Below are 25,325 nucleotides of genomic sequence, written 5' to 3'. Positions count from 1 at the left end.
CTCTGTTCAGACTAGCCACATTTCTAGTGGCTAGTGACTACCATATTGAATAACACAGTTGGGGTATCTAAGAGCTTATGATCTAGATTTTTGCTCCTGTATCTAAAATTAGTTATCTGCATTATCTTTAGGAAAAACAGATGGGTGATTGGTCAGCCTGTATTTCTGGTTCTTTAATTTTATATCGTTACTGATTTATTTTGGTAACTTGGGAGAGGGTCTTCTTACGCTCTTAGAGATTTTAATGCAATTTTAGGCTGTTGAACCTATGTAAAAAAAAAAAAAAAGCCTATGTAGTCAAATGAATTTAGAGAAGTACAGATAATGAGCTCCTTATAGTTTCGGTTTTTGGTTATTGGTAGTTAGCAAGAGAAGAAAAAAATGTCTTCACCCTCATCATTAGAGATGCAACAGGTATTATAGTTCTTAGCAAATGAAGGAAATCTGTTGAAACGGCTGTGCGTGGGCCTTAGTCCAGTTGTTCCAGATGTTGAGCTGTGTTTCGGCCTGTTCTTTATCGGTTGTGTCCTACTGGTGTTGTCTGGCCGCTTAGCTCACTGGGTTAGACAGAACAAGGTGGCAGGTTTGATCTCTATATTTAACGAATGACATTATGCCTGTTGGGACTCTGCCATAGTAACTAAAACAGAATAAGTAGGGTCCTGTCTATTCTAGGACTTTACAGTGTTTTTAGAGACTGGGTGTCAGATGCCAACAAATGCAGTTAAGACAGCTTTCTGAGAAAAGAGATTTTGCAGTGGGCCATTATACGGACTGTGTGTCCCAGTCGATTATTTGATTACTGGGGAAACTAAAATTTGGTCAGAAGCGATGTCTTAGTATTTGAATGCTTTTACTCCGAGCTTACACTCTCTAATTTGACTCAGTCCCCACTGCTTTCTGTTCTCTACACTGAGTCTCTGTGTCACTGGTTTATATCATTGACCTAACCCGTGAAGGGCATTGGTGGTTCTGTGGTAGAAGTCATTTCGTCCCTTCCCTGCGGGAGACCCAGGTTTGCTACCCAGCCAGAGCATCTCATGTGCAACCACCGCCCGTCTGTCAGTGGAGGCTTGCATGTTGCTGTGATGCTGAACAGATTTCAGCAGAGCTTTCAGACTAAGATGTACTAGGAAGAAAGGCCTGGCAATGCACTTCTGCAGATCACCCAGTGAAAACCCTGTGGGGTCACAGTGATCAGATCTGCAGCTGACTGTGGAGGTAGCTCACTACCGAGCAGTGTTTTGGTCTGTTGTGTGTGGGGTCACCGTCAGTCGAGGGCCGACTCAGTGGAAGGAAAAAACACCACTGCCACCTAGTCCTGAAGGCATTTGAATTGTGACCCCAGATATTCACATCTTGGTCATTGCCTCAGTGATGAGATGGGGGTAAGGAGATGGCTGATCTGTGCCCCAGTGACAGTGGATTAAAAAAAGGCTATCTTATGGGCACCTGCATATTTAAATACAAATCCTTTTCTCCATATTTCACCATTGCATTATGTATTGCTACTGAATGCCTTAACGTTCTCACAAATGTTCCATCAGCCATCATTCTGCTTTTCCGAGCCTGGACATGGTTACTCTAAATGGCAACCACATGCTTTTGTATTGGGGTCTGTGAATGGTATTCTAACCAGAAGAAGAGAATCTCTACTAAACTTAACATGTTATAAGGATGTGCATTCATCTTTCAACTCTTGTCATTTGTGGTGGTGGTGGTGTGTGCCATCGAGTTGATTGCGACTCATATCAACCCTATATGACAGAGTAGAATTGTTCCCATAGGGTTTCCTAGGCTGGAATTTTTAAGGGAGCAGATCGTCAGGTCTTTTGTCCCGTGGAGTTGCTGGTGGATTTGAACCGCTGAACTTTTGGTTAGCAGTATAGGCCAATTTGTGAGTCGTGGATTTGAATATGAATGCCACATGAAATGCATTATGTGCCATAGGCCTTAAGTGTACAACTGCAAATTAAAGAATACCCTGAATGACACTTTTTGGCCAACACTTGGAAGGCTGTGTTGAATTTTTGGTATACATCATGATTCTTATAATTTCCATGTAGTTCATATTTTGACACTTTATTAATTTTTTCATTTTTGAAATGTGCTTGAAAGCTTTAGCCTTGTCTTCTATTTACGGAGTTAGAAACACTTTGGTTCGTTGGTATTATAAAATATAAATTTAAGGGCAATCTAATTCTCAGCTGAGTGCACAGTCTAAGTTCTAAGCAAGTTGAACCAGTGGGAACAGAAATGGAAGCCTTGCCTCTTCTCTAGTCCTAAATAGCACCGAAATAATGTGGTGCAGTGATTAAGAGCTTGGCTGCTAACCAAAAGGTTGGCGGTTTGAATCCAACAACCACTCCTTGGAAACCCTGTGGGGCAGTTTTACTCTGTCCTGTAGGCTCACTGTGAGTTGGAATCGACTTGACGGCAGTGGGTTTGTTTGTTTTTTTGGTGGGAAAACCTAACTTGGACCTCTTTTGGTAGCAAAGCCAACTTTAACTGATGTGAGATTGTAGTATCCATTTATCTCAGTGTGACTTTTCATTCACTGTGCTGCAGAAATATTAATGTGTTTGATTATGAAGTGCCACCAGAGATTCTGCCGGAGATGTTAGGTAATCTTTAACGTATGAACTGTGTTATCTGTCTAGAAAAAAAAAAAATGAGGATCCCGAAACATATCTGGCTGCAAGGGTATCAGACAAGGAATTCTGGAACCGTGATAGTCGATTTCTCGTTATTTCATGGTGGTTATATTCTGTAAAGTTGCCACGAACACTGAATGAGTGAATACCAAACCATTGCTCCTAGGGAAAATACAGAACGAGGTTCCTGCAAGCCTCTGGTCACAAATTTTCTTCAGTTGATCAATACATAACCTTGCTTAATGTGTGTTTCTTTTTAAAGGTACATTTAATGTATATTGTTGATTCATTAAAATTGACCTCACAGCCAATAGCACCATAACTCTTGCCTGAACGAATTTTTTCTGTAAGGCTCAGCACAATCTTCTTGCGCTTAAGAACACTAGATAGGACATCTGCACCGGGCTTGGAGGCCGTTTTAAACAGCGAAATCAGCAACAAAGCACAAAAATGTGGAAAAGGTGGCACTAAATAGATCAGAAAAAGGATACTTTAATTTACAGTATGAGGGCAGAAACAAATGGTAGAGCGTTGCCTGGTTCAGCCTCAGCTGGGGACTTGCGTGTTGGGCGACTCAAGTTTTTCACTGCTCTGTGCATGTTCGCAAATGCCTGAGAAAGCACCATGAGTATTGATTTTAGGGTGACAAATAAGTTCTAGCCGGGTAGGCAGATTCACGGAGTATGGTGAATAATGAGGATCGACTGTAAAATTTACTTTATTGGTGAAATTTTAGAAAATGTAGGTAAACAGAAAAAGAAAATAAAACCCACCTGTAATTCCACCAATCCTGAGATCCTTTGTTAAATTTGGTGCATATATGTCAGCTCTTTGAAAATATGCATATGATTGTGACTGTTAATTTTTTTTACTTTTTAATTACACAAAATAAGTTTTGTTGTTGAAAAATCAGAAATCTTGAATAAGGGGTAATAAAAAATGAAAATTATCCAAAGTTTTACTTCCCTAAAGAATTCTTGGTAAGATTTTTTGTTACCCTTTTAGGAATTATTTGTGGGAACAATAGATTTTTTTTCTTAACACAAAAACGAGAACAGGTTCATACTATATCCATAGAAAAATATGCGTTCTGTAGATGTAAGGAGCCCTGGTGGTGCAGTGGTTAAGTGCTCGGCTGCTAACCAAAAAAGGTTGGCGGGTTGAACCCACTGGCTTCTGCGCAGGAGAAAGATGTGGCAGTCTGCTTCCATAAAGGTGGAAACCATATGGGGCAGTTCTGCTCTCCTACAAGATTGCTGTGAGTTGGAATCGACTTGGTAGCAATGAGTTTGGTTTGGTTTTATATGTAAGTTCTGAAGCATAGTAAACAACTGTGAACCTCACCAGGTGACCAAAGAGCTAAAACATTTCCAGTACTCTTACTGGTCACTGCATACTCCTTGATCCCTCTTCCTACCTCTGTCCCCACTAGATAACTACTATTGTGAATTTTGTGTCTATCATTCCTTTTTAAAAATAACTAGTTTTACTACATTTTTGTTTTACTGTATGACCTATTGTTTAGTTTTGATTTGTTTTTATAAAGTTCAGTGTTATGAAGATGTTATAATGTATATTATCTTCTATAATTTGCTTTTTTCAATCAAAATGATTTCTAAGATTTGTCTTTGTTGTCATGTGTTCCTCATTTCTAGTGCTGTGTAGTGTTCCATGGTATGAATGTACCGTAATTTATCCACTTTCTGGTTGATGCATATTTAGTTTTCCGCTGCGGGGCTATTTCAGAGAGTTCTGCTGTGAACGTTTCTTGTACCTCCTGCTGCTGTTCGTGTTTAACAGTTTTCCTAGTATTTGTACCTAGCAGTAGAATTTATCAGTCTTTTTTATGGTTGAGTGCTTTTGTGTCATAAGTAATATTCCCTAGCCAGAGGACTTAAAGGTATTCTCTTTTATTTCCCTCTAAATAGGAGTAGTGGAGCCCTGGTGGTGCAGTGGTTAAGAGCTTGGCTGCCAAACAAATGGTTGGCGGTTCGAATCCACCAGCCACTCCTTGGAGACCCTATGGGGCAGTCTGTTCTGTCCTATAGGGCCGCTGTGAGTTGGAATTGACTCAACGACGATGGGTTTGGTTTTTTTTTGGGGGGGGGGGGGTAAATAGGAATAGTCCTTGGATGGCGCAGATGGTTAAGTGCTAGACAGGCCTAGTGACCTGCTTCCAAAAAGTTGCACAGCCTTGAAAACCCTGGTAGTTCTGCTCTGCCCACGTGGGATCCCCTTGAGTTGGAATCGATATCACCAGCAACTGAAAACAACAAGGAGTTAGGGTTTAATGCATTGTCTTTCGTGTATAAGTTCCTAATCCATCTAGAATTAATTTTTACTTGTATATGGGTAAGGTGGGGATCCGGTCATTCCAGCACTACTTATTTATTTATATTGTACTTTATATGAGTGTTTACAGAACAAACTAGTTTCTGATTAAACAGTTAGTACACATATTGTTTTATGAGATTGGTTAACAACCCCACGACATGTCAACACTCTCCCTTCTCGACCTTGGGTTTATTATTTATTTATTATTAACCAGCTTTCCTGTCCTCTCCTGCCTTCTAGTCCTTGCTCCTGGGCTCTTGTGCCCCTTTAGTCTCATTTTGTTTTATGGGCCTGTCTCATCTTCGGCTGTGAGGGGTGAACCTCGGGAGTGACTTCATTACTGAGCTAAAAGGGTATCCGGGAGCCATATTCTTGGGGTTTCTCCCAGCACCATTTCTTGACTAGTCCCACCTGTCCTCGAAACCCATGGCCACTGAGTTGATTCTGACTCATAGCGAAGCTATAGGACAGAGTAGAACTGTACCGTAGGGTTTCCAAGGCTGTAAATCTCTACTGAAGTAGACTGATACATCTTTCTCCTGCAGAGCTGCTGGTTGTTCTGAACTGCCACCTTTCAGTTGGCAGCCGATTGCTTTAACCACTGTACTGCCAGGGCTCTTTGCCTATCTTCAGTGATCTGTAATGTCACCTCTGAATCTGTTTCTCGTATGTGTATGTGCTTGCGTATGTGTGTGACGCCTAGATAAATACAGATATGCACACATAAATATATATACACACATCTATTAAAAAGAACTCCAAACTCGGTGCCATGGATTTGATTCTGATCCATAGCGAGCGAACCTAGAGGACAGGGTAGAACTGCCCCATAGGGTTTCCAAGGAGTGACTGGTAGATTTTAACCATTGGCCTTTTGGTTAGCAGCGGTATCACTTAACCACTGCACCACCAGGGCTCCTGCACATCTACATGTATGAAAATAACATTAACGTGGTAAATAATGTTTTACCTGATTTTCTTCTGTTTATTATGCCTTGAACATCTTTCCATGTCATTAAATGTATCGTCATTGTTGTTGTTAGGTGCCGTTAAGTTGGTTCTGACTCATAGCGACCCTGTGCACAACAGAACGAAACACCGCCTGGTCCTGAGCCATCCTTATAATTGTCGTTATGCTTGAGCTCATTGTTGCAGCCACTGTGTCAGTCTGCCTCGTTGAGGGTCTTCCTCTTTTCCGCTGACCCTATACTTTGCCAAGCATGATGTCCTTCTCCAGAGACCGATCCCTCCTGACATGTCCAAAGTATGTAAGACGCAGTCTCGCCAACCTTGGTTCTAAGGAGCGTTCTGGTTGTACTTGTTCCAGGACAGATTTATTTGTTCTTCTGGCAGTCCATGGTGTATTCAGTATTCTTTGCCAACACCACAATTCAAAGGCATCAATTCTTATTTGGTCTTCCTTATTCATTGTCCAGCTTTCACATGCATATGATGCGATTGAAAATACCATGGCTTGGGTCAGATGCACCTTAGTCTTCAAGGTGACATCTTTGCTCTTCAACACTTTGAAGAGGTCCTTTGCAGCAGATTCACCCAGTGTAATGCGTCTTTTCATTTCTTGACTGCTGCTTCCGTGGGTGTTGATTGTGGATCCAAGTAAAATGAAATCCTTGACAACTTCAATCTTTTCTCCGTTTATCATGATGTTGCTCATTGGTCCAGTTGTGAGGATTTTTGTTTTCTTTATGTTGAGGTGCAATCAATCTATACTGAAGGCCGTGATCTTTGATCTTCATTAGTAAGTGCTTCAAGTCCTCTTCGTTTTCAGCAAGCAAGGTTGTATCATTTGCATAATGCAGGTTGTTAATGAGTCTTCCTCCAATCCTGATGCCGCATTCTTTTTCATATAGTCCAGCTTCTCGGATTATTTGCTCAGCATACAGATTGAATAGTTATGGTGAAAGTACAACTGTGGCGCACACCTTTCCTGACTTTAAACCAATCAGTATTTCCTTGTTCTGTCTGAACAGCTGCCTCTTGGTCTATGTAAAGGTTCCTCATGAGCACAATTAAGCATTCTGGAATTCCCATCCTTCTCAACGTTATCCATAAGTTGTGATGATCCACACAGTCGAATGCCTTTGCGTAGTCGAAAAAACACAGGTAAACATCCTTCTGGTATTCTCTGCTTTCAGCCAGGATCCATCTGACATCAGCAGTGATATCCCTGGTTCCACGTCCTCTTCTGAAACTGGCCTGAATTTCTGGCAGTTCCCTGTCGATATACTGCTGCAGCCGTTTTTGAATGATCTTCAGCAAAATTTTGGTTGAGTGTAATATTAATGATATTGTCTTCTAATTTCCACATTTGGTTGGATCACCTTTCTTGGAAATAGGCATAAATATGGATCTCTTCCATTTGGTTGGCCAGGAAGCTGTCTTCCGTATTTCTTGGCATAGACGAGTGAGCACCTCCAGTGCTGCATCTGTTTGTTGAACTATCTCAATTGATATTCCATCAATTCCTGGAGCCTTGTTTTTCGCCAATGCCTTCAGAGCAGCTTGGACTTCTTCCTTCAGTACCATCGGTTCTTGGTCATATGCTACCTCTTGAAATAGTTGAACATCCACTAATTCTTTTTGGTATAATGACTCTGTGTATTCCTTCCATCTTCTTTTGATGCTTCCTGCGTCATTTAATATTTTCCCCATAGAATCCTTCACTATTGCAACTCGAGGCTTGAATTTTTTCTTCAGTTCATTCAGCTTGAGAAACGCCGAGTGCGTTTTTCCCTTTTGGTTTTCCATTTCCAGCTCTTTGCACGTGTCATTATAATACTTTACTTTGTCTTCTTGAGCCGCCCTTTGACATCTGCTCAGTTCTTTTACTTCATCAATTCTTCCTTTTGCTTTAGCTGCTCAACTTTCGAGAGCAAGTTTCAGAGTCTCCTCCGACATCCATCTTGATGTTTTCTTTCTTCCCTGTCTTTTCAGTGACCTCTTGCTTTCTTCATGGATGATGTCCTTGATGTCATTCCACAACTCGTCCGGTCTTCGGTCACCAGTGGTCAGTGCATCAAATCTGTTCTTGAGATGGTCTCTAAATTCAGGTGGGATATACTCAAGGTCATAGTTTGGCTCTTGTGGACTTGCTCTGATTTTCTTCAGTTTCATCTTGAACTTGCATATGAGCAATTGATGGTCTGTTCCACAGTCGGCCCCTGGCCTTATTCTGACTGACGATATTCAGCTTTTCCATCGTCTCTTTCCACAGGTATAGTCAATTTAATTTCTGTGTGCTCCATCTGGCGAGGCCGATCTGTATAGTTGCTGTTTGTTTTGGTGAAAGAAGGTGTTTGCAATGAAGAAGTCATTGGTCTTGCAAAATTCTACCATTCGATCTCTAGCATTGTTTCTATCATCAAGGCCATGTTTTCCAGCTACTGATCCTTCTTTGTTTCTAACTTTTTCATTAAAATCACCAGTAATTATCAATGCATCTTGATTGCATGTTTGATCAATTTCAGACTGCAGCAGCTGATGAAAATCTTCTATTTCTTCATCTTTGGCCCTAGTGGTTGGTGCGTATATTTGAATAATTGTCGTATTAACTGGTCTTCCTTGTAGGTGTATGGCTATTATCCTATCAATGACAGCATTGTACTACAGGATAGATCTTGAAATGTTCTTTTTGAGGATGAATGCAACACCATTCCTCTTCAAGTTGTCATTCCCAGCATAGTAGACTATATGATTGTCCGATTCATAATGGCCAATACCAGTCCATTTCAGTTCACTAATGCCTAGGATATTGATGTTTATGTGTTCCATTTCATTTTTGACAATTTCTAATTTTCCTAGATTCATACTTTGCACGTTGCAGGTTCCGATTATTAATATTTCTGAAGAGTATTAGCCAGTAAAATGTATCATACATCAGTTTTTAGTGGGTACTTACTAGATTACAGAAACCCTGGTGCCGTAGTGGTTAAGTGCTATGGCTGCTAACCAAGGGTCAGCAGTTCGAATCTGCCAGGTGCTCCTTGGAAACTCTACGGGGCAGTTTTTCTCTGTCCTGTAGGGTCGCTATGAGTTGGATGGAATCTACTTGACAGCACTGGGTTTTTGGTTTTGGTTTGGTTTAGTGGATTTACTATATTCAGTCCCACTATTCTTTTTATATTATTGTGTTAATCTTTTAAATAATAAATTCAGGTAGCTCAAAAAGGTATACAAATTAAAAATTTTTCTCATTCCTGATCATCCAGTTTTCCTCTCTAGAAAACTTGTAACCAGCTTCTCTCTCCCCCTCTTTTTTTCCTATTTGTTTTCAGCAGTCAAAATCATAGCATACCATACACCCTCTGATGCTATATCTTTTTTCCCTTAACAGTATATCTCAACCACACTAACTATTGATTTCCTCTTCTACCTGTCCTCTAGTAATCAGTTGTATGGTGTAGGAGAGCTTTTGAATATGGCTACCTTAACTAACAGCTAGAACGAGGAGAATGTTAAACTCAGGAATGAAATCTGAAAGGGAGAAGACAAAAGCAGGGAACAGAAGAGAGATGGAAAGAATATGGGTATGAATATCATCAAATTTTGTTCTCAGGAGGACAAATTGCGGTTTTATTGAGAGTTTGTCAGGTTCATTGTTAACTGTTAATGTATACAACATTTATCCTTAAATCAGTCCCGTGAAATGTAGGCTTTTTTTCCATTTACAGTTGAGAAAACTGATTACTCAACCAAGACGGCTATATACTGTTAATGAGTGGCAGAGCTAGAATTTGAGCACAGGCATTTTTGACTCCAAAGCCAGGGCTCTTTACCATTAAAATGACTCTCACAGAATAAAGGGAGCTTGAGAAAAAGTACATATTCAGTCCCTCTCTTGGAAATTCATAATCTGAATTACCATATTATGAACTCCTGAGTAGTCGAGCAGTAAGAAAGGAACCAATTTAACTTTTTTTAATTTTTAAAATTTTGTTGAGAATATATACAGCAAAACATTCATCTGTTTCTACATGTACAGTTCAGTGACACTGGTTACATTCTTTGAGCTGTGCACCCGTTCCCACCGTCTTTTTCTGAGTTGTTTCTCCCCCATTAACATAAACTCACTGCTCTCTAAGGTTCCTATCTGATCTTTCAAGTTGATGTTGTCAATTTGATCCCATATAGAGAGTTTTTAAAAAAGCATAATGCTCAAGGCAGACATTCTTTGATAGTTAAGCTAAACTATGGTTTTAAGAAGACTTCAGGGGCTATTTTTGGTTTAAGGTTTAAAGATGATCTCAGAGCAATAGTTTCAGGAGTTCATCCAGCCTCCATGGCTGTTTAACTTGGTTTTAAATGTTAAAACACACGGGAAGAGTTTGTCATGCTTACCAATACCTGGAACAGTTCTTCCTTAACGTTATTTTCAGAAGTGCCATCACAGTTGTGTTTCCTTTCTTGTATCAAATCTCATGAAAGGCAAAGGACAGGAAATTAACTCCTAACTTGGTGACGAGGAGAAGCAGCCCATAGAATTCCTACCTAACACAGACCAAATGTGTAGCTTTTTGGAGGGTGGGGAACGGCAGATGCCTCATAGTGTAGTGCAGGGTCACTCAGAAGGACAGGTGTTTTTCCAGAGGTAAATTGCCTGCGACTACGACTTCTCTTTTCCACGTGACAAAGAAAACAGTTACGTGCCGGCTTTATTTCAGTGTGTATGATATGTGAAAACTATAATACAGCAAAAGGACTTTGGACATTCATGTAGAGAGATTTAAAAAAATACATCTGACCAGCAGTGCTTTTCACACATGAGCTTTGAGTTAAGGACTCAGACTTGGTCGTGGATTGTTCATTTTAGCTAAACCACACGTAATGTAAGCTGTGATTTAGGAAATGAAAGACTGTGTCTGTTATGGGTGTATTATTTGAACATTGGACGGAAACTAGTGTCAGAGATGGTCAGCAAATGAATGAATCAGCAGTCTATTTGCATTTATTTTACGGGAGAAAGTCATTTGTAGGCTAAATTGAAACCCAATCCCTCTTTAGGAATTGCAGTCTTATCTTTTTTTTTTTAAACTGCGTCCTCTGACATTTTTGTCCATTTAATTTTTCAAGTTGTCATATTCTATAAAGCATCTTGTTGATGTTTTAATTGAAAGTACATTACATCTATTGTTTAACTTGGATAAAATTGTCTTCTGCATGATGTTACGGTTAATTACATCTCTGCAACTAATCAGGATTTTTTTCGCATTAAAGTTTAGGTAATCTTTAAAAAAAATACATTCAATACATTAATTACCAAGTATTTTACACTTTTTATTGCTGTTTTAAATGAAATATTTTCCCATTCTTTTTATAGCTGGTTATTACTGGTTTACAGAAATACTACCGGTTTTTGTGGATTTGCTTTATATTCCAGCATGTATTGTTGCTGTTGTTAGGTGCCGTGGAATCGGTTCTAACTCCTAGCGACCCTGTGTACAACAGAACGGAACACTGCCCGGTCCTTTGTCATCCTCAGGGTCATCGCTATGCTTGAGCCTATTGTTGCAGCCACTGTGTCACTCCATCTTGTTGAGGGTCTTCCTGTGTTTGCTGACCCTGTACTTTACCAAGCAGAGTGTCCTCCTCCAGGGACTGGTCCCTCCTGATAAGTGTGTGAGGCTTAGTCTCACCATCCTTGCTTCTAAGGAGCATTCTGGCTGTACTTCTTCCAAGACAGATTTCTTTGTTTGTTTGCCAGTCCGTGGTATATTCAATATTCTTTGCCAACACCACAATTAGGCTTCAGTTCTTCGCTCTTCCTCCAACAGCTGTAGTAGAATAATTATTCTAATAATTCTTTGCTTAAGTCTTATAGATACAGAATTAAGTAGTGATATTTATCATTCTAGTTTTTATTCTTTTTTTATTTAAGAGAACTAACCTGGAGGAAAGCATATGTAATATACTGTTATAAATAACTAAGTCAAATTTGCGATGTAGATTGTATTAATTATGTTAAAACAAACAAAAAAGCTCTTTATTTTTTTTTGTGTAAGCGTGGGATTGATTGAATTTTACAAATTGTAGAGTCTGTTGCTATCCTGACTCCTTGCATGAATCTCCTGCATGATGTATGGTATCAGTAGTTTTGCCTTTTTTAAAAAAAACTTTCATTCTTGGAATAAAATCTATTTAGTGTTGTTGTTGTTAGGTGCCGTCGAGTCGGTTCTGACTCATAGCAACCCTGTGTACCACAGAACGAGACATTGCCCAGTCCTGCGCCATCTTTACAATCGTAGTTATGCCTGAGCCCATTGTTGCAGCCACCGTGTCGTCTTTTGTGTGCCTTCCAGCCTGGGGGGCTCATCTTCCAGCACTATATCAGACAATGTTCTGCTGCTATTCATAAAGTTTTCACTGGCTAATTCTTTTCAGAAGTAGACTGCTGGGTCCTTCCTCCTAGCCTGTCTTAGTCTGGAAGCTCAGCTGAAACCTGTGCTCCGTGGGTGACCCTGCTGGTATCTGAATACTGGTGACATAGCTTCCAGCATCACAGCAACACGCAAGCCCCACAGTACGTCAAACTGACAGACAGGTGGGGGAAAACCTGTTTAGTAGTTTTTAATAATTCCTTGAGGTATTGTTTTAATTGCTTAAGATTTTTACATCATTATTCATAAACAAGATGGTCCTATAATTTTCTTTTTAAATTTTATTTTATCAGCTTTAAGACGTGAGCAGTATTTCCTCCACAACCTTTTGGGGTCAGGAATGCCTTGTTTTTCTTAGAAGGTTTTTGATTCGTGTGTTGAGGTTTAGTGTGCTTGTGGGGGTGAGGAAGGGATGGCTGAGTTATTTTTTTGTAACTTGGTTCGTGTCTTCTGTTACAGATTGTTTACTCAAGTTTTCTTTATTAATTTTGGTATTTAATATTTTAATAGCATATTATTCATTGAACTTAAGTTTTGAAATTTGTTAGCATCTAAGTGTGGATGGAAACCTTGATGACATAGTGGTTAAGAGCTATGACTGCTAACCAAAAGGTCAGCAGTTTGATTCCACCTGGCACTCCTTGCAAACGCTGTGGGGCAGTTCTCTTCTGTCCTGTAAGGTTGCTATGAGTTGGAATCAACTCGATGGGAACAGGTTTGGTTTTTGGTTTTATGTTGTGTATATCAGAATTTTGTTCTTTTTATTGGTGAATAATAGTCCTCTGTATCACAGTTGGCCATTCACCAGTTGATGCATATTTTGGCTGTTTCTTATTTTAGCCTTGTAAAAATGGCATGGAGGCAGTGTTTGACCGCCTCTAACTTCACAAGGGGGAAGGCGAGTCAAGATCAGCAGCCCAAGGTGGATTCCTGTGAGGCGGAGATCAGACATGCCTCCTCTCTCTGCCATCTTTACCAGTTATGACACCAGCCGTCCCTTCCCCAACACTCTCTACCTCTCTGCTGGGTTCAAGAATTCATTGTGATGGCCACAGAGAATTCACAGACAATACTCACAATTACGGGGTTTATTAGGGAAGTAACAGTTACAATTCAGGCTCAGGAACACTCAGAATACAGTTCTTCTATCAGGATAGCCTCTTCTCAGCTGTGCCCACAGGCAGGCCTCTTTCTGGCCCTGGGCTTATACCATGCTCGGGCAAGTGTTACAAAACTCTTCTAGCACTGCCAATAAGTACCCCAAGGCACCTCACTCCGCCAGTAGGCCTTGGCCCGAAGGTGCTCAGCTTTACCTCTGTGGGTCAGCAAACCTAGCTCCACCAAGTTTCCAGAGGTACCCTACCCCTTTAGCAAGCCTACTGCCCAAAGGCAATCAGCTTTCTCACTCTTCGGGCTTGGAAGCCCATTGCACTGTCTCCTGGTTCTGCTTCTGTTTCTCTGCTACGCTTCTCACTATCTTCAGTGTTAACAGTGCTTTCTCTCTCTCTCTGTCGATACTCTTGGAGCATCTCAGCTCAGGGATCCCAGGTCCAAAGGACATGCTTCACTCTTGGCTCTTCTTTCTTTGTAGCAGTGAGATCCTCTTTCTGCTTTGGAATTGGTTCTCGTTTAAATCTAGCAGGATGGCAAAACCGACCAATCCCCTTACCGGGCCACAGTTAATTTTTTTTTTTTTAATAATTTTTATTGTGCTTTAAGTGAAAGTTTACAAATCAAGTCAGTCTGTCACATATAAGCTTATATACACCTTATACCGTACTCCCACTTACTCTCCCCCAGTGAGTCAGCCCGCTCCCTCCTTCCAGTCTCTCCTTTCGTGACCGTTTTGCCCTCTCTACCCTCCCATCTGCCCTCCAGACAGGAGATGCCAACACAGTGTCAAGTGTCCACCTGATACAAGTAGCTCACTCTTCATCAGCATCTGTCTCCAACCCATTGTCCAGCCCCTTCCATGTCTGATGAGTTGTCTTTGGAAATGGTTCCTGTCCTGGGTGGGCCAACAGAAGGTTGGGGACCATGACTGCCGGGATTCTTCTAGTCTCAGTCAGACCACGAAGTCTGGTCTTTTTATGAGAATTCTGGGTCTGCATCCCACTGTTCTCCTGCTCCCTCAGGGGTTCTCTGTTGTGCTCCCTGTCAGGGCAGTCATCGGTTGTGGCCAGGCACCATCTAGTTCTTCTGGTCTCAGGATGATGGGCCACAGTTACCTTATTTGCACAGTCCCACCCAGTGACTTGGGTGAGAGTTACAAGACCATGGCTAGAAAAGCCACTCAAAACGATCCATTGCACTGCAGGGCTGTTACGAATAAGCTGGCTGTGAACATTTGAGTATGTCTTTTCATGGCCGCATGTTTTTATTTCTCTTGCATAAATACTTAGTGGGATCGCTGAGTCATGTTGTAAGTATATGTCTCACTTTTAAAGAAACTATCAAATTGCTTTCCAAAGGCTGTAGCATTTTGCATTCCCACTAGCAGTGTGTGAGACTTCTGGTTGCTCCATTCTCACCAAATCTGGGTATTGTTAGTCTTCTTAATATCAGACATTTTAATATACAAGTCACTGTACCGCAAGTGTGTTAACCTTTTGTACCACCCAGAGACTCCATTTTTGGTTCACTAACTGTAAATCTTTGTTTTACATTTTTAATGGTTGATATAAAGAGTTTGTAGTATACATCTTTAATTTATCGCCATCTGTGTCAAAATAATGTTTTCCTAAGTTCTTTATAACTTAAGGAGCTTTAATTTCCCCTCTTCCATTAACTTTCACAACATAAGCTGCTGGTAACTGAGTTCCTTAAAACAACACTATTAATTTGTAAACCAACTCTATGGGACAGTAATTCAAATAGGGCGCATTGGGGATTGTCTGTCTCTGTCGCATGATGTCTGTAGCCTCTGCTGGGTCAGCTCAAAACTAGGGACTGGAATTATCTGAAGGTTTGCTCACTCACATGTGAAGTAGTTGATACTGGCTCTCAACTGAGACTTTAGCTTTGTCTGTGAGCTGGAACCCATATACATGGCATTTCTGTGTGGCCTAATTTTTCTTACAACTTGGTGGTTGGGTTCTAAAGGAAAGTATCCTGACAGAAAGCGAGCCAAGTAGAAGCTGTATTGCCTTTTATGACCTAGCCTTGACCTAGAGTCATGCAGTGTCACTTCTGCCATATTCTCTTGGTGGAGGCAGTTGAAAGAGCTCCCAGGTTCAAGTAGGGAACATAGGCCCCCCCCCACCCCCGCATCTTGGTGGAGGAATATCAGTGTCACATTGGAAGCAGAGCATGTGAGTTGGGATGAGAGGCAATCTTTGAAAACTACAATCTACCTACTCTCTCCTGTTTTTGTGGTATGTTGTCAGATGTTTTAATTCTTTGTGTGTTATAAACTATAACACCTTATTATACTTATATACTTATAATACTTTGCTTTAAACATGCCTTTTATATTTATCCACATATTTACCATTCCTGTCATTCTTAATTACTTTGTGTATATCCAGATTTCCACCTGGTATCAATGTTCTTCTGCCAGAAGAACTTTCTTTAAAAGCATTTCTTGTAGTAGAATTCTGCTGATGATGAATTATCTCAGCTCCTTTATTGGTCTAGTATTTTGTTTTCACATTTGAAAACTATTTTCACTTGATATGGAATTCTAGGTTGACAGGTTTTTTTTTTTCTTCAGGGTGTTTTTCTCTTCTGTCCCGCATGATACCTAATAGGAGGACTGACTGCTTTTGTTTTTATGTTTGTTCCTCTGTGCATAATTGACTTTTCCCCTCTAGATGCTTGAAGTTTTTATCTTTATCAGTTTTTTTTTTAGCATTTGATTTTAATGTGCCCTGGTTGTGAGTTGATAAGTCTCAAATTCCACCTTTTCCGACACCAACTTTGAGGGTGTAACAAATCCCCACTTTACACTTCTGTGTTCAGTTCTGACATCAGTTGCTCATGCAGCACTTCTTCCTCTGTCCCTAAGCACCTGGAGCTAGGTCAGAGCTCACAAATTAAGAGACACAGCCCTCCAGACTGCTCAGTAGGCCCAGGACTCCAAATGCCGGCCACAAGTTTGGGAGTCCACACAACACCCTTACTTCTGACCTGCTGGTTACAAATTCGGGGGTTTCCCACTACTACTTCAGGATACCAGCTGCAAGTTTGGGGGTCCCCCCCTGGTCTTCCTTACTTCTGACCTGGCTACAGATTTGAGGGTTCCCTCTACCTCCACAAGATATCAACCATAAGTTTAGGGGTCCTGGCCCCCTTCACTTTCTTTGGACCTGCTGGCTCCCACTACTTCCTCAGGTTTGATAATTCGCTGGAATGACTTAGAACTCATGAAAAGTGCTGTACTTACGATTACAGCTTTATTATGGGGAAAAAAAAAAAAAAGATATAAACAAAGAGATGCATAGGCCAAAGTCTGGGAAGGTTCCCAGTGCAGAGCTTCTGTGTCTCAAAAAGGGACATGCTATCCTCCCATGTACATTGATGTCTTTCACCAACCAGGAAGCCCATGGAGCTTCCATGTGCAGATCCTTTATTACGTTCTCATTGCACAGCACTTGATTGAGTCATATCCCCCCTAACCCCCAGTCTGCTGATACCAGGCCACATGATGGTCTTTCTGGCCAGTATCAAAGTAGAAAATCTTACCACTCTGTTAGGAGTAAAGGAAAGGGAGTTTTATTGAGGAATAATACAGCTCGAGCTGGGCAGTGCTAAGGTGAAAATACAAAGCTCTCCATGGTTCAAGCAGAGAGAGGGTTCTGTATACATAGAGAACAAAAGGAAAGGTTAATGATTGATTGTAGGTAAGATCAGCTTCAGCTTGAAGTCCTTTAAAATGCAAAGGTCATTACTTGGCTAGGAAGGAGTGAGTTACCACCTGGGTGAGTGGTACCTGCTGGTTTGGTAGTCGGTTATACATGATTGTAGTACCCCCTCTTTGGACTGCAGTGAGAATGTCAAGGGTCATTCTATTTTGGAGTACTGCTTTTCTCATCATTGCTGTTTCATTATTGATCTCTTGAAGTCCTCGGGCACTGTCACGTAGAGCAGTTTGTACATACTTGGTTAAGAGCCCTACAAGTTCCATAACATCTACAAGTCCTACCTGAGGTGTGAATACTGTCGCTAAATGATCAAACCAGTAAACACTAATGGAGACCGTTGAGGTCTTAATATGGGTACATTAGTTGGTAAAGGGAATTCACTTAAAATATGTCTTTTGGGTCCAACTCTGGCCCAGAGTATATTCTCCAACCCAGTCTGGGGGGAGACAAGGCCAAAGGTTGGTTCTAATAGCCATAATGTGCTGTTAGGGGCTACCCAGTAGATACCTGAGTGGCATAAGCAATCAGTGGCAAATCAATTATTAGCTTGTAGGGTTATAGCTGATGTACATTCAGACATTGGAAGCCATCCCATAGGTCTGGTAACAGCTGGGTTATTCATATAGGTGTGGTTAGATTGTTCTTAGCAAAGGGGAGCAACTTGACTTAACCTCCCTGTTTGGAGAGTTAACCAGATGAATCTGCCCTGCATTTGTTGATAATGGGCCTACAATATGAAAAGTACTGTTTGTGGGTTCAGAAGATTCTTGCGCTAACCCTTTTTGGGTGATTTTATTTAGTAAAGTACAAGTTGTGCTAGGGCTAAAAGTTAAATTATGGCCTGGCTTTTGTTCACAACCAAAAAGAGGCCATTTATCAATAGAAAATCCAGTTAATAGTGATTTCCTGTAGTAATGAACTATTTCGGTGTTGCTCTTGTATTCATGCATCAAGAGGAACCCAGTCAGATCCCTGTAGTGGAGAGACTTACCAGGGGCTGGGATGGCACCACATATTCAACAGTTAAACCTTTTAAAATGGTGAGCATAAGTGTGTGCCATATCTAGGAAAACATCAGTCAAGGCATGACTGCAGCAAAGGTAAAAAGATAAAGGGGTACATTTTCCAGGCCTGGTCTTGAGTCAGCCATCTGCCTCAGATATCTGCTTCTAGTCACAGGAGCATTTAAATGTAACCTTCAATTCTCCAGTGTGTTGGCTAGTCTATAGAGGAGTCTTTGCCTTTAACTGTGACAGATGGATCCAAGTTTTTATTCCCTCTAATTTGACTGCAAATGGATTGGTGAGGAGGACTAAGTATGGTCCTTTCTAACGAGGTTCTGACGAGTCTTTTATTTGATGTCTCTTCCAATATACATATTCTCCTAGCGTGATGTTAGGTGGACTTTGGGAGTCTAGTTTCTGTTTGTCAGAGGCTTGTCTAACCTGTGAAAGATACTCTTTAGAATATTGGGTTAAAGATTGGCAGTACTTCAGTAACTCAGGTTGAACAATGTTAGGGTTGGTGCAGGCAACATAAGTAAATGAATAATTTCTTTTATAAGGATCTGTACAAAGCTGGTTCCTCTGAGGTGGAGGTTAAAGATGTCTCAAAAGTCCAACTTTTCCAAACGCAGTACCACTCCGTCGTCTCTAATATCAGCTATTTCCTCTCCCCTCAGCACTCTCCCTCCCATCTTTGGGTTCCCTAATTCACTGCAACATCTCATGGAACTCACGAATTGTCTAAACGAAATGGCTCATGCGATTGTGGAGGCTGACAAGTCCCAAATTCATGAGTCAGGCATAGGCTTCTCCTGACCCATGTGGCTTCAAGAGCCAACGAACCCAACTGGCCCAAACCAGCAGTTCACACCACAGGCTGCTGGCTGCAAGGCTGCAGAAGCTGGCAAATTAGGTCACATGATAGGCCACTGGCCCAAGGGACTGTGGAGGCCAGCGAATCCCAGAATTGGCAGGTCAGACAGCAGGCCTCTGGGGAGGTCAGTTGATCACAAACTGGAGGCGGGCTTTAGATGCAGAGAGAGAGAGCCTTGCCAGGACACATATGTATCTTAGATGCAGGCCACAACCCAGGGAAGGGTGTAACTTTTTGGTAAGAGTGGGGCTTGAGTCACACTGTCCTGCAAGGCTGCAATCTAGGACATACCTTATACCAATCCTGCCTCATCAGCATGCAGAGGCCAGGATCCACAACACGTAAAATGGAGGACAGCCACACAGTCCTGGGAGTCATGGCCCAGTCAAGTTGACACATAACCCCAACCATCACAGGTTCCATATACCTTATTTGCAAGTCTCACTCAGTCGTTACGTGTGAGCCACAAAGACCATGGCTAGAAGGGCCATATTAAGTAATTCTTTGCACTGCAAAAAGGAAGGACCGTGAGTCTCCAGTAATTATTTCATAGGGGGTAAGTTTGTGAGATCCAAATGGCCTGAACCTCAGATTTAAAAAAACTAAGGGAAGGAACTTAGTCCAGAATGAACTTAAAGTTTCACAAAGCTTTGCTCTGTGGGTCTTTATTATTCCATTAGTTCTTTCTACTAGACCGGGAGACTGAGGATGTTGGGGACAGCATAGTCTTTGATAAATGGGAAAAACTTGACACGGTTCTTGGAGGATTTGACCAGTGAAATGAGTTCCCCGATCTCTACAAAGAAGTTTTGGTGCTTCCCAGGTGAGTATGATATTTTCAAGAAGTTTCTTTGCAACAAAGGCTGCAGTAGCATGATGGCAGGGGAATACTTCTATCCCAATGTGAAAATCTACAAATCATTACTAATACATATTTATAAGTGAGTGTGGAAGCTGAATAAAATAGAGCTACCATTTAAGCATAGGCCCAGAAAGTAAATGGTATTGTCCAGGTAGGACTTAAAGGTGTTTTCCAGGATCGTAGCAAGGGCAAATAGGGCAATGGGTGGCAGCATGTTCGGCAGCCTTGAAAAAATTTTCCCCAATAATATTTTTTTAAGATCTCAGTCATTTTCTCTTGTCCCATGTGGGAATTTTTGTGTGAGGTTTGCACCATAGGAACATGCAGAAAATTGGGTAAGACAGTTTTCTTATTAGACCCAGTCCACAATTTAGTGGCAAGATATTGGTAGTAGCCTGCCTTTTTTTTATGCCTTAATTTCATCTCTTTTGGCTAGTTGTTATTTTAAAAATTTTTCACGAAGGTTGGAGTTATCAGTAGACAAATTTGGGGAGTCCCTTTCTTTATCTATTGTAAGTGCAATAATGACTTGAGAGGCAGTTTGTTTGGCCGCCATATCAGAAAGATTATTTCCTCAGTTTTGGGTGCTCTTTTTAATTGGTAAACTTGTATTTTTATCAAGCAATTTTAGAAGGAAGTAATAGAGTGTCTAGAACGGCTGCTACTAAAGCTCCATTTATTTATGGCCTTTCTGGAGGAGGTTAAATCCTCTTTGTTTCCATAATATGCCAAAATTGTGTATCATTCCAAAACAATATCCATTTTCCATAAAAATGTTAACATTCTCCTGAAGCAATTCTACAAGCTCTAGTGAGGTCAGTTAATTTGGCTTGTTGGACTGAAGTGACTTCAGGGAGGGCTTCACTTTCAAGGACGTCAGTAGAAGTCAGTACAGTGTATCCAGCTTGATAGTGAGGACTAGTAGGCTTAGTATAAATAGGTACCATCCACAAACAAAACTAAATCAGAATTAGTTAAAGGGATCTCCTTTAAGTCTTTCTGAGGGGTTAAAAGTTGCTCAGTCAAGTTTAGACAGTCACGTGTAGGCTCACTGGTTGCAGCGAAAAGAGTAGCTGAATTTAAGCAGGCCATAGAGTGTAGTCTAATGTTAGAAGCAGCCAGTAGGAGAACTTCATAGGAGCAGAGCCTACGAGGAGAAAGATGTTGTCTCAAGGCAGAATTAAGTAAGGTAAACACAGCATGGGGCACACACCCAAAACACAAACCTGTTGCCATCAAGTCAATTCTGACTCATAGTGACCCTACAGGATAGAGTAGAACTGCCCCATATGGTTTTCAAGGAGCGCCTGGTGGATTTGTACTGCCAACCTTTTTATTAGCAGCTGACCTCTTAACCATTACACCACCAGGGCTCCCTGGGGCACACAGACATCTAAAATGTTTCCCAGCACATCTGCTATGGCTTCCATTAGTTTGGCAGTAGTAGCCACAGCCCCAAAGCAGGGAGGGTACCCTCTGGCTACCTGGTCAAGCTGTAGGCTTGTTGTCCTCCATGTTTTTGAGTTAGTATGCCGAGTGTGTTTCCAGATACTTCATGTGCAAATAAGGAAAAATCTATATGGTAGTTAGGAAAACCTAGAGCAGGAGTGTTCATTAAAGCCACTTTCAGTTGAACTACGGCTTCTCGATCTTCTAGTGCAATTTGGAATGAATCTGGCTCGGGGACTTATAAATATGTGTATAAAGGATGAACCAACAAAGAAAAATTGGGAAATCTAGGTTCAGCAATAGCTGCAGAGTCCTAGAAACCCCCATAGCTGTTTATTTGTTTTTGGTATAGTAAGGACAAGAATAGCTGCTTTCCATTTAGGATCAATAGAGATGCCTTCTGCAGAACTTAGGTGGCCAAATATTTAACAGAAGATGGAGCCAACTGTAATTTTCTGTGGAAACCTTATGTCCAGCAGCAGCCAGATGTTTTAATAAAGCTACACTGTCATCAAGTCAGGCTTGCTGGGAGGTTGAGCAAACTAACAAATCATCAGTGTACTGCAGCAGCGTAGATTTGTAGACTGTAAAGGCTGCAGAGCCACATGCAGAATCTGAGAAAGATAGGTGGGAAGTTCAGTAAATCCTCTGGGAATTACAGTCCAGGTAAATCGTTGATTTTCTCAGGTGAAAGCAAACAGATCTTGACTTTAAGAATGCACGGGAATACTGAAAAAGACACAGCAGAGATCCACAGCTGTAAAATGAGTTGTCTCTGAAGGGACATTGGAAAGTAATAAATGAGGATTAGGAGCTACTGGGAATCTAGGAATAACAATATGGTTGATTGCACGCAAACCCTGAACAAATTTCCAGCCCCTGTTATTTGATTTTTTTAACTGGAAGAACAAAAGTATTATGAGGGCTAGTACAAGGGACAATTAAATCTTTAGAAAGGAAATCTTGTATGATGGAAGCTAGTCATTTTGCTTCTCGTTTGAGTGGATACTGGGGAATTTTTGGCAGAGGTTTAGATAAATCTATTTGAATTTTAATCAGTTCAGCTGACAAAAGTTTGCCTACATCTGTGGATGCGGTAGCCCATAACGTTTCAGGAACTAGGGAAAAGATGTCAGAAGGGAGAGGATTAGGCTGGGCTGAATTTTGGAGAGGCATGATGAGTGCTTGCATATAGCAAATGGCTTCTTTGTCCTGAGTATTGTCTAACTCAGAGCCTGTCTCTGTTGACTTAGGGATATCAGGCAGACTCAGTAATATTTCCCCCTTTTCATCAAGTTGTAAAAGGTAATTCCATTTGGATAAAAAATCTCTTCTCAATAGATTGACAAAGGTGTCAGAACTGAGCAAAAAAAGGTGTAAATCTTCAGTAGCACCAAAGATATCTGAACAGGTTGGGAATGCATCAGTGTTTGTTCCTGATTGATGACTCCCACTGCTTTTGAGGTTTTAGTGCTCCGGGGCAGGGGCTTTTGTAAACAGGTGGAGTTAATAGCAGACAGGGTTACTCTAGCGTCAATTAAAAATTCGCTAGGTTCTCCATTAACAGATAATTTCTCCTTGCAGATTAAGAGCCACCACAGGAAAAGTCCCTATTTTGACCCCAGAGCCCTTTCATTCTGAATCAGATTGTGGGATTTTTTTTTTTAAGGGGGGCTGTGTCAATCTTTTAATTTTTTGACATACAGCATTCATTTTTCTAATGGCCGTATGGTGACAAATACTGGCCTTTGTGTCATTGAAAGGTTTAGCATTTTTCTTTTGACTGGGAGATATTAATTGTAACTGAAGGGCCATTAATTTACTAGCCTCAGAAACCCATTCAGCTTCAAGAGTCTGGGAAAATTGGTAAGCTAAGTTGATTAGCTTGACAATAGGAGCTGTTTCTCAGTCTAATCGATGGCTGCTTTACTAAGGCTGGGATCGCAGGCGTAAGAACAGATATGAAAACAGCGTTGAAAGCTCCAGAAACACCAGGTGGCGGTGAAAGTTAAGTGCAGAGTGTTCGGAAAACTTGTGGAGCAGCCGAGTCTAATAATCATAAACACTTTCATTTTTGTTTGCAAGAGTTAATTTTCGTCCCGTCCATTAGTGGAGGAAAGGCCTTTGGTATAGCCTCTAGCAGTTTTTCACTGACGAACTGAGAGTCTCCAACAGCGTGTTGGCCATTTTATCAGTATTTAAGGCTAAAGCCCTTGGGGTCTTTCCATCCGGCCTCTTCTAGCCATAAGTGGGCTTCCTCTGTGCCAGTAATCACGTGAATAAGCTGATAAGCTGGGAAGCCCAGGCTGGTAGGCTTCAACAAGAATTTGAAATGCTTCATAAAATTTGTAGGACTCTTCATGGAGTTGAGGAAAATCTTTCATGATGCTCTGTAATTATGAGCATGTCCACGGGGCAAACATGATACAAATGGAATCCTCAGCATCACTGCAATTTTATTTCTTACTGTGCTTTAGATGAAAGTTTACAGCTCAATTTCTCATGCAAAAATTTGTACATACATTGTGACCCTAGTTGTTGTCCCTATAATGTGACCGCGCAGTCCTCCTTTCAACCCTGGATTTCCCGCGTCCATTCAACCAGCTCCTGTCTCTTTCTGCCTACTCATCTTGCCTCCGGATCCAAAAAAACCCCAGTGCATCGAGTCAGGAGCCCCCATTTAGTCTCATGTATCTGCTTCAACTAAGAAGCACACTCTTTGCGAGTATTATTTTATGTTCTATAGTCCAGTTTAATCTTTTTCTGAAGTGTGGGCTTTGGGAATGGTTTTAGTTCTGGGTTAACAGTGTCCGGGGGCCGTGGCTTTGAGGGTTCCTCCAGTCTCAGTCAGACCGTTAAGCCTGGTCTTTTTATGTGAATTTGAGTTCTTCTCCACACTTTTCTCATGCTTCATCGTGTACTCTCTGTTGGGTTCTCTATCAGGGCAGTCATTGGTGGTAGCCAAATACCATCTCATTCTTCTGGTCTCAGGCTAATGGAGTCTCTGTCGGTTTTCTAACTTACTGTTCAGAGAAGTTAACTTAGATCAAAAGAGCCCCAGAGCGGCCACTGATTTTCCAAATTGTCTTGAGTGAGGTTCTGCCAGGTAGAAAAGAACATGCATGATAGGGGACCATAATGCTTGTTCATGTAGTGAGCAGAGTTCGAGAAGGTGGCTCCAAATCTCCTTTAGACACAACATTCCCCCTTTTATAATGACAGTTAGAGTGAAACAAACTTTTTCTTGTAAGAACAACAGCAACAACAAAAATCCACAATAAAACTGGAAGAGCTATCAATGCAAGGGAGCAGAGCTCAGATTTGGGAGGTTTTTTTTTTTTTTTTTAAACTTTAAATGCTTCCCAAGAATTTGTGGAAGCAGATAGCCCAAAGCGGCTCAGCAGGTACCATGCCTGGGTCCTGATTCCCCAGAGATCATGATAGATAATGCACCTTGGAAATTCCATTTCTGAGGCCGGAAATGTCAAAGGAGAAAATCTCATACTCTGTTAGGAGTAAAAGAAAAGGAGCTCTATTGAGGGACAATACAGCTTGAGCTGGGTAAAAGTAAAAACACAAAACCCTCAATCATTCAAGCAGAGAGGTCTGTATACAGAGAGAACAAAGGAAAAGTAGGGGGGTTAATGATTGTAGATGAGATCAGCTTTAGCTTGAAATCCTTTAAAATGTAAATATCAGCCACTTGGCTGGGAAGGAGTGAGTTGACACCTAGGTGAGTGGCACCATCTGGTTTGTTTATACATAATTGTAGTTGGTTATACATGATTATAGTTATATGTGATTGTAGTCACGAAAACTTTTTTTTTTTTTTTCCTGTGGGAGGAACAAGTTGTTTACATCTTGACACATCTATCTCAAATGGTTTACATCC

At 41.1% G+C, this 25,325-nt stretch overlaps 1 protein-coding gene and 1 long non-coding RNA gene across 2 annotated transcripts in view; both read left to right on the top strand.

Annotated features, from left to right (window-relative positions):
• Positions 1–25,325, top strand: part of SPPL3 (signal peptide peptidase like 3) — a 190,175-nt gene that overhangs the window by 21,914 nt on the left and 142,936 nt on the right. The gene's annotated exons all lie outside the window — the stretch shown is intronic.
• Positions 1–25,325, top strand: part of LOC135228230 (uncharacterized) — an 84,043-nt gene that overhangs the window by 21,692 nt on the left and 37,026 nt on the right. Inside the window, exon 1 of the long non-coding RNA XR_010318589.1 lies at positions 1–25,325. This exon is cut by the window's left edge and continues 21,692 nt beyond it; it is cut by the window's right edge and continues 33,579 nt beyond it. This is a non-coding gene — a long non-coding RNA (uncharacterized LOC135228230).

The sequence above is a fragment of the Loxodonta africana genome, chromosome 19 (genome assembly GCF_030014295.1).
Source record: "Loxodonta africana isolate mLoxAfr1 chromosome 19, mLoxAfr1.hap2, whole genome shotgun sequence".
Taxonomy (NCBI): domain Eukaryota; kingdom Metazoa; phylum Chordata; class Mammalia; order Proboscidea; family Elephantidae; genus Loxodonta; species Loxodonta africana.
The sequence above is the reverse complement of the archived record's forward strand: the minus strand, read 5'-3'. Positions and strand labels throughout refer to the sequence as shown.